The sequence below is a fragment of the Atractosteus spatula genome, chromosome 2 (genome assembly GCF_055471065.1).
Source record: "Atractosteus spatula isolate fAtrSpa1 chromosome 2, fAtrSpa1.hap1, whole genome shotgun sequence".
NCBI classification, from domain to species: Eukaryota; Metazoa; Chordata; class Actinopteri; order Semionotiformes; family Lepisosteidae; genus Atractosteus; species Atractosteus spatula.
The window spans coordinates 839029-851713 of NC_142707.1; positions in this window are offsets into that span (position 1 = coordinate 839029).

Here is a 12685-nt window from a genome sequence, read left to right on the forward strand (position 1 = left end):
AACAGTGGCCATAATATGTTGGTATAGCGCCCTCTGGCGTGTATTATTGGAGGAATACTGGTACCTCTTTGATTCGCTAAAATCGTCACCCAATTTTCACTGCTCTGCAATGTGAAGCTTTTGCCAGGCATCTGTCCCAGAAGGCCAGTTATTTTTAGAAGCTCCCTGCAGTCTGGTGTTCAGGCAACACTGTAGGTCTTTCCAAAACAATACCTTGGTTTCACGCCACTCCCCACGCATGTAGGCTTTAAAGTTTCAACGCAGTAACAGCACTGTGCTCCTCACACAGTCCAGTCCAGCGCGAGAGCGAGGTGCACTCAGATCGCCACAGGCCCCCTGCAGCACGCCTGGCCGTGAAGGGGTTAAGAGCTCAGGCTGCATGGGAGATTATCGTCATGCTGTGCTGGTGGTCAATTTTAGATGAATTCCTTCTATAAATAACCCACAGCTCTGTGAGTCTTTCTTTTTTATGGGTAAATCCCTCAAAGCTGCAGTTTTACGTGAGTCTCGCATCTCCAGTAAATAATGATAACAGACAGTTTACTGCTCAGTAAAACAGGAAAGCCAGATTTGTCATTCTGCCTCTCCGGCGATGAAACACTCAGTCTTCACACCGAGTCTCTCTCTTCCAGAGCTCTCGGCCCCGGAGCCAGTGCCTCCCGGTATCTCCCCAGACCTGCTCCCTCATCTCCAGCCCCGTTCGGGGCAGCTGATCCAGCGCGCGCCACCCAGGAGCACAACAAGGTACCACTCGCCGGGCTACAACACTCCATTCCAGGTTTACACCACTACAGAACGTCCACTCGGAGTGTGCAGCTGAGCAGGGATTTCTGATCTAAGATACTACCTGCAGGTTTAAGGTACAGACGAGTGCTGAGCTTTATATCTGTGTAAAGCTGTTTGAGTGTTGATGGTGCCATTGAAAGAGAATCCACAGGAGGCCTGGCAGCCTGTGCTCATGTGGCCCTAGTCCCTGCCCGGCCAGGGCTGCTACTGCTCGTGGGGCACCATGGTGGCGCTGTGGTCAGTACTGGAGCCCTGGGTTCAATTCCTCTGCGTGGAGTTTGCATGTTCTCCCCGTGTGCATGTGGGTGTCCTCCAGGTGCTCCGGTTTCCTCCCAAAGACATGCTGGTGGGTTAATTGGCTTCTGGGAAACCTGGCCCTGGTGTGTCTGTGTGTGCCCTGTGCTGGTCCACAGTGTAGCCTGCTCTGTGCTGGTGCTGGGCTGGGCTCCAGCTCCCCCTGGTCCTGTGTTCTGTGAAGCAGTTAGAAAAGTCATGGATGCGACTGCTCGAACCTCCCCAGTTCGGACCTGCAGATCACATCCCTCTCTGCCCGGAGCTCTGCTGTGTCTGAGGCCTCTCAGCCGGAAACCAGTAGGCGTTGCAACACGAAATGCCTGAATCGGGTCACACGCCGCTGTGCTGCAGCTGCGCCGCAGCGGAAACACACAGCGATCAGTGATTGGCACTGTCACAGCCCCCGCCTCACACCCTGCACGGACACACAGACCAGCCGTGCGCAAAGGGGTACCGATTTTATTGTTGAGGTTTTCAATATTGTTTATTGTGACCTTCAAGAATTTTTGAGTAAAAAATATTTTTTATCCTGTTTTTAAAAGAAATCAGATTCTACCAATACCTGTTAGAAAGGACTATGGATACTGATACCGCAAAAGCCATCTTAAGCCAAACAATTCATTTAGAACCGTAAGATAGATCAATAGACAGTACCACGAGCAAGCCTGTGGGAGGACGAGTGCACGCGGCTCTGTCGCCCTCCAGCGGTGACGCGCCGGAAATGCATCTGAGTCGCGCGGGGCCGGCGGTCCTGGTCACGCTGCTCTTGGCTCGCGCTCGGACGCGACTGGTGTCGCACGGTGCCCACCAGCGTTACCACTGGGTGTCGTAGGAAAAGAGGAATATGCCAGTTCTTACCCCTGTAGGGTAACACGGCTCTTCTGAATGGGAGGCATTATTTATGTTGAAGACATCGTAATAATGCGTCCTGATGACCTTACACGCCTCGCAAGACTCTGTGCAGCGAATTCCTTTCCATCGCCAGCGTTCACATTCCTGCTGCAATGAATGTACACTTCCTGTGTGTCTCCATGAAAAAGGAACAGTGCAGCTGGAATGCTGAGGAGGTCGAGGCGCATCACCATCATCTTCATCGGCAGCATTTCCACATTGAGAGAAATCAGCATGTCACCATTTAACTGGACATGCTGTAAAGTATACATACCGGGCGAGTATATACTTCACACAATAGAATATCTAGTATATAGTACATAGCATATACAGTGATTAATTGCTTACACTTACATAGCACTTTTCTGGACACTCCACTCACAGCGCTTTACAGGTAATAGGGATCCCCTCCACCACCACCAGTGTGCAGCCAGAGTGCTCCAGTCCTCTCCCCACACACCAGCTCTCAGGGGGGGAGGAGAGGAGAGTGATGAAGCCAGCTCAGAGAGGATTATCAGGAGGCCATGACTGGTGAAGGTCAGGGGGAAATTTGGCCAGGACACCAGGGTTACACCCCTACTCTTTTCGGATTTTTAATGACCACAGAGAGTCAGGACCTCGGTTTTACGTCTCATTCAAAGGACAGCACCTTTTTACAGTATAGTGACCCCATCACCATACTGGGGCATTAGGACCCACACAGACCGCAGGGTGAGCGCCCCCTGCTGGCCCCATTAACACCTCTTCCAGCAGCAGCCTCAGAGTTTCCCAGGAGGTCTCCCATCCAGGTACTGGCCAGGCTCACACCTGCTGAGCTCCAGTGGGCTCCCACTTGTGAGCTGCAGGGTGATATGGTTGTTGGCAGATGGTAGCCTATAGTATATAGCATTTAGCATGTAGCACGTAGCATACTGCATGCAACTGGTCCGGTGCATCTACATTTTAACAAGACTTGACCGGGTCAGAACCGAGAGGGAGACATCAGGGCGCTCCCTCTGGAGAGGCAATTACAGGAGTGTACACTGTCCTGTGAGAGGATCGCTGTCTTGCACAGTACAGTATGTACAAGAGCTAAACCAGCTGTTTGTTTCTCCTGACTCTTACTGTCCTGCAGACTCAGCCCTGGGGCTGCAGGAGACTCTCATGAGTCACACCAGCCTGATCCAGCAGCAGAGAGAAACCTACAGCCAGTCGGACGTGAATCTTCTGTCTGTGTGCAGCTGCTCTTTCAGCTGCTCGCCGTGCTGATGGTACAAGTTCTGCAGCTCCTGAGGTCTGATCTCGCCAGGACCCACACAGCTCCAGTACCGCCCTGCACTGGACACTCTACTGCAGAGAGACTGGGCCGGGTCAGAACCGAGAGGGAGACATCAGGCTCCTCTGGTGCACAGTGACACCGATGGGCCAAAAGGTGGCGCTCTCCTCCCCCTCTGGACCTGAAGTTCCAAACTCATTCCCCTGTAGGATAACGTATAGGGTGAATTCTATTGGAACTGAGATTCCCCCTGTGAATATTTGTGGGTGCGTGCTCCCCCAGTGCCCATTCTGGCCTGTGCAGACAAGACAAGGGTCCTCATGTATTCACACCGGGTGACTGACCACCCTTCATGTTCTTCTTATTACGGGCCTTGTTGCGGATGTCTTCAGAGCCTCAGCTATGATGAATGGTTCTGTATATGTGTGAGGTGCTCTTGTCATCTGAGGGGAACGGGGCTCGGCTCAGACAGGCTCTGACCTTCAGCCAATGCTGTGGTGACAGTGGGAAAGAGCCAGCAGGTATACTGGCAAATTCTTCGGACAAGCGTCGACTTGTCCCTGGAATAACAGCGAATTCCTGCAAATTTCCCTAACAACCACATTCCGCAGCACAACTTTTCACAGCGCAGCCAGAGGAGGAATTCGCTTGCCTGCTCTTCTTCTCTGGTTTCTAATCCAATACTCTCCTCTGATTTGTCCAGACCTGATAGAAAACATTCAGGAAGTCAGGGTGCAGTAAGGCAGCAGGCGGTGTGTCTCAGTGCCTGTAGATTTGTGGATGAGTGTCTCTGAAAGGGAAGGTGTTTGTGTATTTGTGTGTGGGGGGTAATTGAACGTTCCAGATGCCATTTGTTTTCACAGCCGTCCCAATTTTCCTAAACCTGTTCTTCCACTCCTCCTCAGAGCTGATGGTAATTAGTTCTGCTTTTCCCCGAGTCGCACACAGACCCCAGACTCACAGTGCTCACAAGACCCCTGGTCGGTTTGCCTGCTAGCAGCTCAGAGGGGCCCTCAGAGCTCCGCTGTTCTCTTGGGGAATTTCCTGTCTTTACAACCTCTCTCCTCCTAGAAACAAAGCATAGGTTTTCTTTCATCTCGTTCTCAGAGCCTACGGGGACAGCTGTCCTGCTGTGCTGCTGAGAACACAGAGGTGCCAGTTTCCCCGTGGAATCTGCTGAAATGTCTCAGACTGTATTCCCGGCCTCAGCTCCTGGTCGGGCCAGAGGGAGATCGGACAGAGAGGCTGTGTCACACTGAGGCAGAGATCTGCTCCTGTCCTCTGAAACCACAACCTGTATCTGATTCCCCGTGAGGACGCCCAGGACACAGGGATCAGAACCACCCTGCTGTCCTGAACTGCAATCGACTGAGCAGAGCAGGCCAAACACTCAGAGAATCGCAAACCCTTCTTCCAATCGGAGGCAGAGGTCCAAGCTCTGGGAGAAGAGAGAAAAACAGATCTTACTGACAAGCATTAGACAGGACAGAGAGGGTAGGAGATTGAGCTCTTCTGTCTGGGAACACTTCCCTGCACACACTGCAACGGCTGGCCAAGAGAGACTGAGAGAGACTGTGAGAGACTGACACAGGCCAAGAGAGACTGAGAGAGACTGTGAGAGACTGAGAGAGACCAAGAGAGACTGAGAGAGACCCAGAGAGACCGAGTGAGACTGATAGAGGCCAAGAGAGACTGACACAGACCAAGAAAGACTGATGGAGACCTAGAGAGACTGAGAGAGACCAAGAGAGACTGAGAGAGACCTAGAGAGACTGATGGACACCAAGAGAGACTGAGAGAGACCGAGAGAGCCTGATATAGCTCTGATATGACAGAGACTGATGCAGGCCAATAGAGACTGATAGAGACCTATAGAGACTGAGAGAAGCCAAGGGAGGCAGAAAGAGGCCAAGAGAGTCCAGTATTTCCATTGCAAGAAGTGAGGGGTCCTAATGAGGGTGTTTCTTCATTAGGAGGATGGTTAGAGAGCAGTTCAGTGTGGGCCCAGCTGCAGGCAGGAGTGAAAGGCCAAATACCTGTGGGACTGACCGCTGGTGTCCTCTCTCACTGTCCACCTGTAAGAGGAATCTACACAGAGATTCACTGCTGTCTGCAAGTTCCCAGTCCAGCTAGACTCAAAGTTGCTTTCATTGACCACATGAACTTCACCTTTTTTTCATTTCTTTCAGCACCTAGTTGAAGTTACAAGTTTCAAATTGCTTAATTCAGGTTGAAGAATTACAGTCTGATGGAGTTACAGGTATCAAATTGCTTAATTCCTTTAACAATTTTACAAAACAATTAAAAGGTAAAAGGTGTCTAGAGCACAATGTATCAGGCTAATTAAAGGTTAATTTAAATAATAGGCAGTTCATTGGAGCAAAAAGCAGCAGACTGGGGTGTCACTGGGACAGCTTTGTGAAACAGCTTTCCCTGCCCTCATGCCTTTGGGTGTTGGAAACCTGGTGAAAACATAGGGGACATGCAAACTCCACACAGACAGGCACTCAAACTAAAATTTTAACCAGGATCCTGCAGCTGTGAGCTACACCTCCCTGCCTTTCTCATCTCAGGACTTTATTAGGGAAAGGCTGGCAGTCATGTCTCCATTGTGCCTGATATCCTGTGATTTGTTGTCGTTGATCTGTTGTTTGTGTTGCACCCCGTGCTGTAAGTGTGACTGGGACTGGCTGTGAAAAGGAGGAGGGAGCGACGCTGCACTTCTGTTCAGTGTGGGAAAAGAAAAACAGTCTGGGTGAGACCCATCAGCAGCAGAATATTTCTGTCTCTGGGGAAATTCCCGTGTTTACGGCTCGGGGCTCTCTGTGGATAGTGCCGGCCTGCGGTTCGAGGAGAAGACAGGCCGCACACGGGCCCCAGCAGTCAGGCAGTCAAACAGATGGACAAGCAGGACAAGGGATCTGGGCAGGTCAGTAATTTTGGCAAATAGAGCCCACTGGGAGCACATGCCACTGCCCTGGACTGCCCAGTGCTCTGACCGCCTGCCTGTCCACCTCTGCAATCCCAGTGTCCCGTGGAGGGCTGGGTCTAACCCAGGAGGAATGGAGGAAAACCTCCCATTTCCACCCAGAAGGATGATTTCATTTTTACGGGAAATCGGGAAAGCCACGCCACACAGGTCCGGGGGACTGGAAAATGTGTGCGGTGGAGGTGGTTCATTTTTTTGGTTCCTAGGAAAAAATGCAGTCGGTGGAGAGTGTGTGATCAGCAAGTAAGGACCTGCTGGGCCCCACCTCGGAGCTGCCGAGCCGCGCAGCGCCCGCGGACACAGAATTCAGCGCCCGCAGCCCCGCCCCTCTCTCCAGCCGGGGCATCTGGGAAGGGGACGCACACCGCGGCCTCCGCCACAGGCGCCCTCCTGCCAGAAGCATGAAGACACGATATTTCCTTTTGTATTTTACAAAAAGAGGATTTTTTACACGTGTGTTAGAACCAATGTCTTGTGCTTCTCTCGTCTGCCTTGCTGTCATGGTTTTCTCTGATATTCTCTGATACCGGAGCTTTCCGGGGAGAGACACACCACGCTTGAGACCCTCATTCTCAGTTTCCCTGCATGGAATGAAGGGGGATCGGTAACTGATTGTTCTGTGTGAACTGTTCAGTCTGGAATCAGTATCCTGGAGAGATTCTGGGCTCAGGAAGCACACTGCTCTTCTGAAGCAGAACCTGCACTGTGCTTCAAAGCCAGCAACATAAACATCAGACAGCTGGCAAACACCAGCTAGGAAGCACGGCCTCATTAGCTGCAGATAGAACTGGCACTTCAGGGTAATTAGTTGCCAGCGCTGTAAGTGAGAAGCTAACTTCATTCGGTGGCTGCAGGGGTCACTCTTGCGCAACGGCTCTGTGCAGATGAGAATGATCTAGATTCAGGAAAAAAAAATATCTGGACCTGAAGGTTTGCACAGCTGAAATTGTCATTCAGTTTAATCAAATGATCATTTAAATATGCAGGCAGATGTTAGCAATTACGTTTTCTTTCCCATCATTATTTGGCCAAACAGTAAAAGCTGGCACTGAACTAAGTCACACATGTGTGTGTGTCTGCTGCTAAGTTATTCAGCCGCACTGTGACAACAGGCACGGACTTCAGCAGCTCCTACTCCCCCGGCGGAGCCACTGTGTGGGAATGAAAATGATCTTCATGTCTGTTTTGTCTTCCACGAACTAGGCGGAACTGTGGGGCTTTTCTACGATGTTATCCGTGAGAACTGACCGACCCAGCGGAGACGTGGCACCACTGCGGGTGGGCAGCAGGAGATGGGCAACTAGCCCAGCGCTGGTCAGTGTGCATGCAGCCGGGCTCTGCCGCTCCAGAGAGAGGAAGAGAGGACGTGGGCTCAGTGCCTTTGGTGTGCACAAAAACCTGTTTGGCTACTTGTGGATTGTGATTCAAATGCAGTCCTAATGACTTTGGCACAGTCAGCTCTGAGCTGTAGCCGCAGGGCATGGAAATGCAAACGAGCTAACTGACAGGGCCGTCACCTGCCACCCTCGTGCTGCGACGTTCCCAGCACCGGGCTCAGCGCCGCGCTGGGACTTACAGCTGTCCACAGGCAGCGGCAAGATGCTCGTTCCTGGCCAGGTGGCGGGGAGCACAGGACACAGGATGGGATAACCCCGGACGAGCCACCGTCCACCACAGCACACAGGATGGGATAGCCCCGGACGAGCCACTGTCCACCACAGCACACAGGATGGGATAGCCCCGGACGAGCCACCGTCCACCACAGCACACACAGGCATGCGATTAGCAGGTCAAACCAGGAGCCAAGACTGTAGGGCAGCAGAATGAACCGACTCCACACTGAGCCACCACAGCCCCAGGCCATTCAGGAAAAACACCCCTGCTACCCCAGTGGACAGGATACAACAATTACAAAGTTTCAACAGGATCCCGCGATTCAGTCTTGTTAAATAGTTCAATTCAAATGTTATTATGATGCTGTGGGGGAAATCTGTTTTTATGGCCAACACAACCATACAACACAACACACAAGCCATTACAAACGAAGGTGTTTCCAAACACCAGTGCGGGAACTGGCCCTCGGCCAGCAGTTCCAGACCAGAGGAGCCACTCTGTCCATCCGGGCAGCTTGGCTGCTCGTAGTGAGTTGGTCCCAGGATCTTGTCCAGCTGTGTCTGGAAAGAAGCCGGGGTTTCGACTTCACCAACATGGCTGGGCAGTTGCAGTCGAGAGGAAGTCGGCCCATCGGCCGGCAGGAGTGGCGCTTGATGGTGTGACGGGACAGGGCACTGCGGGTCAGACACAGCCCCCCCAGACAGACGCTCGTGAGGGCATCAGTGTGTCGTCAGCCCTGGCCGACAATTTTCTTCAGAAAGGAAATTAAACTGCTCTTTTTAATGACTCTCTCTTGTCACGGTGCTGTAAATATCACTGTGTCAAGACTAATAGAATAATTTGCCCTTTAAAGGAGTAAAAGGAGATATTGTGGTCTCCTGAGTGCTGGCTGATCTCTATGATCCCGGGTTCGAGGCTGGGTCATAGCCTGGACTGTGACTGGGATTCCAGCCAGGGCTCTCACAGCTCTGAGCTACACAGCGCCCCCTGTGGCTCCCAGGCTGTCAGTGCGGAACGCTCCTCTCCTCCAGTCAGTGCTGGTCCTCACACAGCGCCCCCTGTGGTGTGAGAGGAAGGTGGGGAGTCGGAGGGGTCGGCCTGCTCTTCCTCTGTCTCTCCTGTGTGCGGTCACAGGGTTTGTCGCTGCAAACTGAGTTGTTTCTTGACTGTTTCTTCCAAATCAAGTGGGTTTGTAACCATACTTGACGCATCTACTGGGCTATTAAACTTAAAAAAAAAACAATGTGCAATGCATTGTAAATATACATACATTTCATATAACCAAGAAAACACATTATTACCTACATAACAGATGGCTGATTTGTTATAATGTGATGCATTCCACAGACAATTGTTTTGAGAGAATTACTCTTTGAAAGCACATTGTTCCTCTGTCAATGGCAGACACCTTTGGCTGCACTGTCAGGAATGCAGCTATGAGCTGGGCGAATGGACACCCATTAGCCTGTAACCCAATACGACTGGGAGCTTTCTGAATACACAAAGGCTGGAGACTTATAGTTCTTTGTGAGATCTGTTCAGATACAAGTATTTGCAGACGTGCAGCCAGCTCGCACAGTCAGGAAAGATGCTCGGCTCTCCGGCTGGATCCTGGTCCTTGATCCCGGACGTGTTCCCACTCCAACTAGAACCTCCCTACTGCAGCGATTTGTGGAAAAATAAAGTCTGATGACAATAGATAAATCACACCATTTTTTACAGAGCCTTCATTTGCTAACATCCAATGGAAAAGAAAACATTATGCTTGTGTACTGTGTGTAACATAAGCAGTGTGGTTGTTGTATATGCCCAGACTGTGTCCCTGTGCTGTGATTAGATTCCTGCCCAAGTAAGGCTTTTCTGAGCCGAACACCTCAGAGGGTATTCAGTCCTGCCCTCACTAGAGAAGGAGAAAGAATGGGTGGGAAGTTCTAGGGGTGTTTCTCGCGAAGAGAGCACAAGGGCAGGGCGACCTGTGTGCAGCGGATGAGACAGATGCAGTCAGGGCTCCAGAAGGACTGGCCCTGCCACAGTCTCGCCTGGCTGAAGCCTGTCCTGCTCTTTCTCTGGGGGAGGAGCTGTTAGCCGCTGAGCTCACACTGAGTGCGAGTGAGAAAATAGAAACAGCAGAATTGAAATGCTTGTGAAATACACTTTAAACAGACTTCAGATGCTGGTAGGCTTGTTTAACATGTGATCCAATTCCGTGTCACTGGGGGACACTGGAGCCTATCCCAGCAAGCAACGGGCTCACCCTGCCATCCCTGCCAGTCCATCTCAGGACTACAGATACACACACTCACACCAGGGTCAATTTTCCAGAAGCCAATTAACATACCAATATAACAAGTAACAGGTTTATTCCCTGCTGAAAAGAGAAGAAAGAAAACATAACGTTCCAGCTATGAAGCCTTCTTTGGGTGTGAGCCGAAACGTTGTGTTTACTTTCTTCTCTTTTCAGCAGGGAATAAACCTATTACTTGTTCCTTTGCAGCCTAAGCATGCTGACGCAGCTCCCCACCTGAACTTACCAATATGTTTATTTTTATAAAATTTATTTAGTGGTGTGCTGAAAGGCATTTCGGGGTGCCTTGGTGGTGCAGTCGTCAGCATTGCTTTCTGACATGGGGTGCTGTCTGTGTGGAGTTTGCACGTTCTCCCTGCAGTCATGTGGGTTTCCTCTGGGTGCTCATCACCTTCCTGATTGTAACTGTTCTTCTGATCTTCATCAGTGTGAAAACATTTTTCTCCTTAAAAAGAGCTTTACTGCAGCTCAAAGGTTCCCTCAGGTCTCAGGAGCTGAGCAATTAAATGTGCTGAACAGGAGGCTCAGCCTGAGCTGATCATTATCAGTGAGCTGAAGGATTAGTGGGAAAGTGGGAAGAAATCCGAACTGTGCGTGGAATCCTGGGATATTGGGAGCACACTGGCAGGCTCATTCATGCCTGGCCTTTAACTCAGAACCCGTGTGAGATCTCTGTACCAGCCCCAGCTCTGCCCATTAACCAATTACAAGCCAAAACAGGAAAATAACTTCCCACTGCAGATTGTCTGGCCAAAGAAACTGGTTCTAAAGTAGGCTGTGTTGTTTCCTTAGCACTGCTTTAGAATGGAAACACATCGCTCAGCCCATTTCAGTTAAGTAACAGCTTCTGAACCAACTCAATACAACGAGAGGGTCTCTTTCCACCATCTTCCTTCACTCCAGGCCTATGATTGTTTCCGAACAAATTCGCTTCATGTCCACACTGACCCCTGCCCAGTCCACTGCTACATTGATCCCTGCCCAGTCCACTGTAACACTGACCCCTTCCAGTCACTGTTACACTGACCCCTGCCCAGTCCACTGTTACACTGACCCCTGCCCAGTCCACTGTAACACTGACCCTTTCCAGTCCATTGTAGCACTGACCCCTGCCCAGTCCACTGTAACACTGACCCCTCCCCATTCCACTGCTACACTGACCCCTGCCCAGTCCACTGTAACACTGACCCCTGCCCAGTCCACTGCTACACTGACCCTTTCCAGTCCACTGTAACACTGACCCCTGCCCAGTCCACTGTAACACTGACCCTTTCCAGTCCATTGTAGCACTGACCCCTGCCCAGTCCACTGTAACACTGACCCCTGCCCGGTCCACTGCTACACTGACCCCTGCCCAGTCCACTGTAACACTGACCCTTTCCAGTCCATTGTAGCACTGACCCCTGCCCAGTCCACTGCTACACTGACCCCTGCCCAGTCCACTGTAACACTGACCCCTGCCCATTCCACTGCTACACTGACCCCTGCCCAGTCCACTGTAACATTGACCCCTGCCCAGTCCACTGTAACACTGACCCCTGCCCACTGTTCATTCCCAGATTGTCCTGTGCTGATCTGAGGTGAAGAGGTTCTCAAAACAGTAGCTATTATAGTGATTTAACAATAATTCTCTGAGAAACAGTATTTCTGTTAATAAAACAAATGGACATTGAGAGCACAGCTCATGTGAGATGTAACACCCTGTACAGGAAGTGGAGCAGTCCAGCCCTGTTGGCATGTGACTACAGTCCTTTACAGTAAATAAGCTGGACCGTGCATGAAAAGCCTTTCATGAAATCGGATACTTCGGGGTGCTTCTCCAACAGGTATGGTGCTTTGTCTCACCTTACAGATCTCATCAGGAGCACAGGATGAGATACTCTCTAGGAGGCTTTAAAGTCACAGACCAGCGCCTCAGAACTCTCAACCACAGAGGCTCTGTGTCCAATGCAACAACAACAGCTTTGGAACGGTCCTGATAAGAGTGCATGAGAGAGCCCATTGTGTCTGTCCTGTCCCCCTCCCGGCCCCCCCTAGAGAAACAGCATTAATCCTGACAGAGCAGGTGGGCTCTTCTCAAAGAGGAACTCAGCAGTGACACACTTTCAGAAGCCCAATGCAAAGCTGATACCTGGTCAGGCTGCACGCTGGTGAAAGGACTGTGTCACTCTGCTGTCTTTTCAGAATCAGCTTGGCTGCCTTCCCTGTCAGTTGTGGGTGATGACAGCGACAGCTGCTTGTGGTTTCTGCTGGAAGCCGGCTGTAACTGTAGATTGAGGTGAAGAGGAGGGTCTTTCTTTTATCTGCTTAAGAACAACAACGGCGTGGATATCTAGTAAAAACAGGAGGAAGGGCAGGGACGCATGTTCAGTGTATACAATGCATTAATACAACCTCTTTTAAAGCATGAGGCATTCTAAACAATTTCTGCACAACAAATGCCACAATTTGTAGCAAGATGTAAGACAAATGATTGATATAATTGTCCATGCATGAGCGCCATGTTGAGGGGCTGGTAAAGTCAAACGCAAACTGAAGAGCAGTTAGCCTC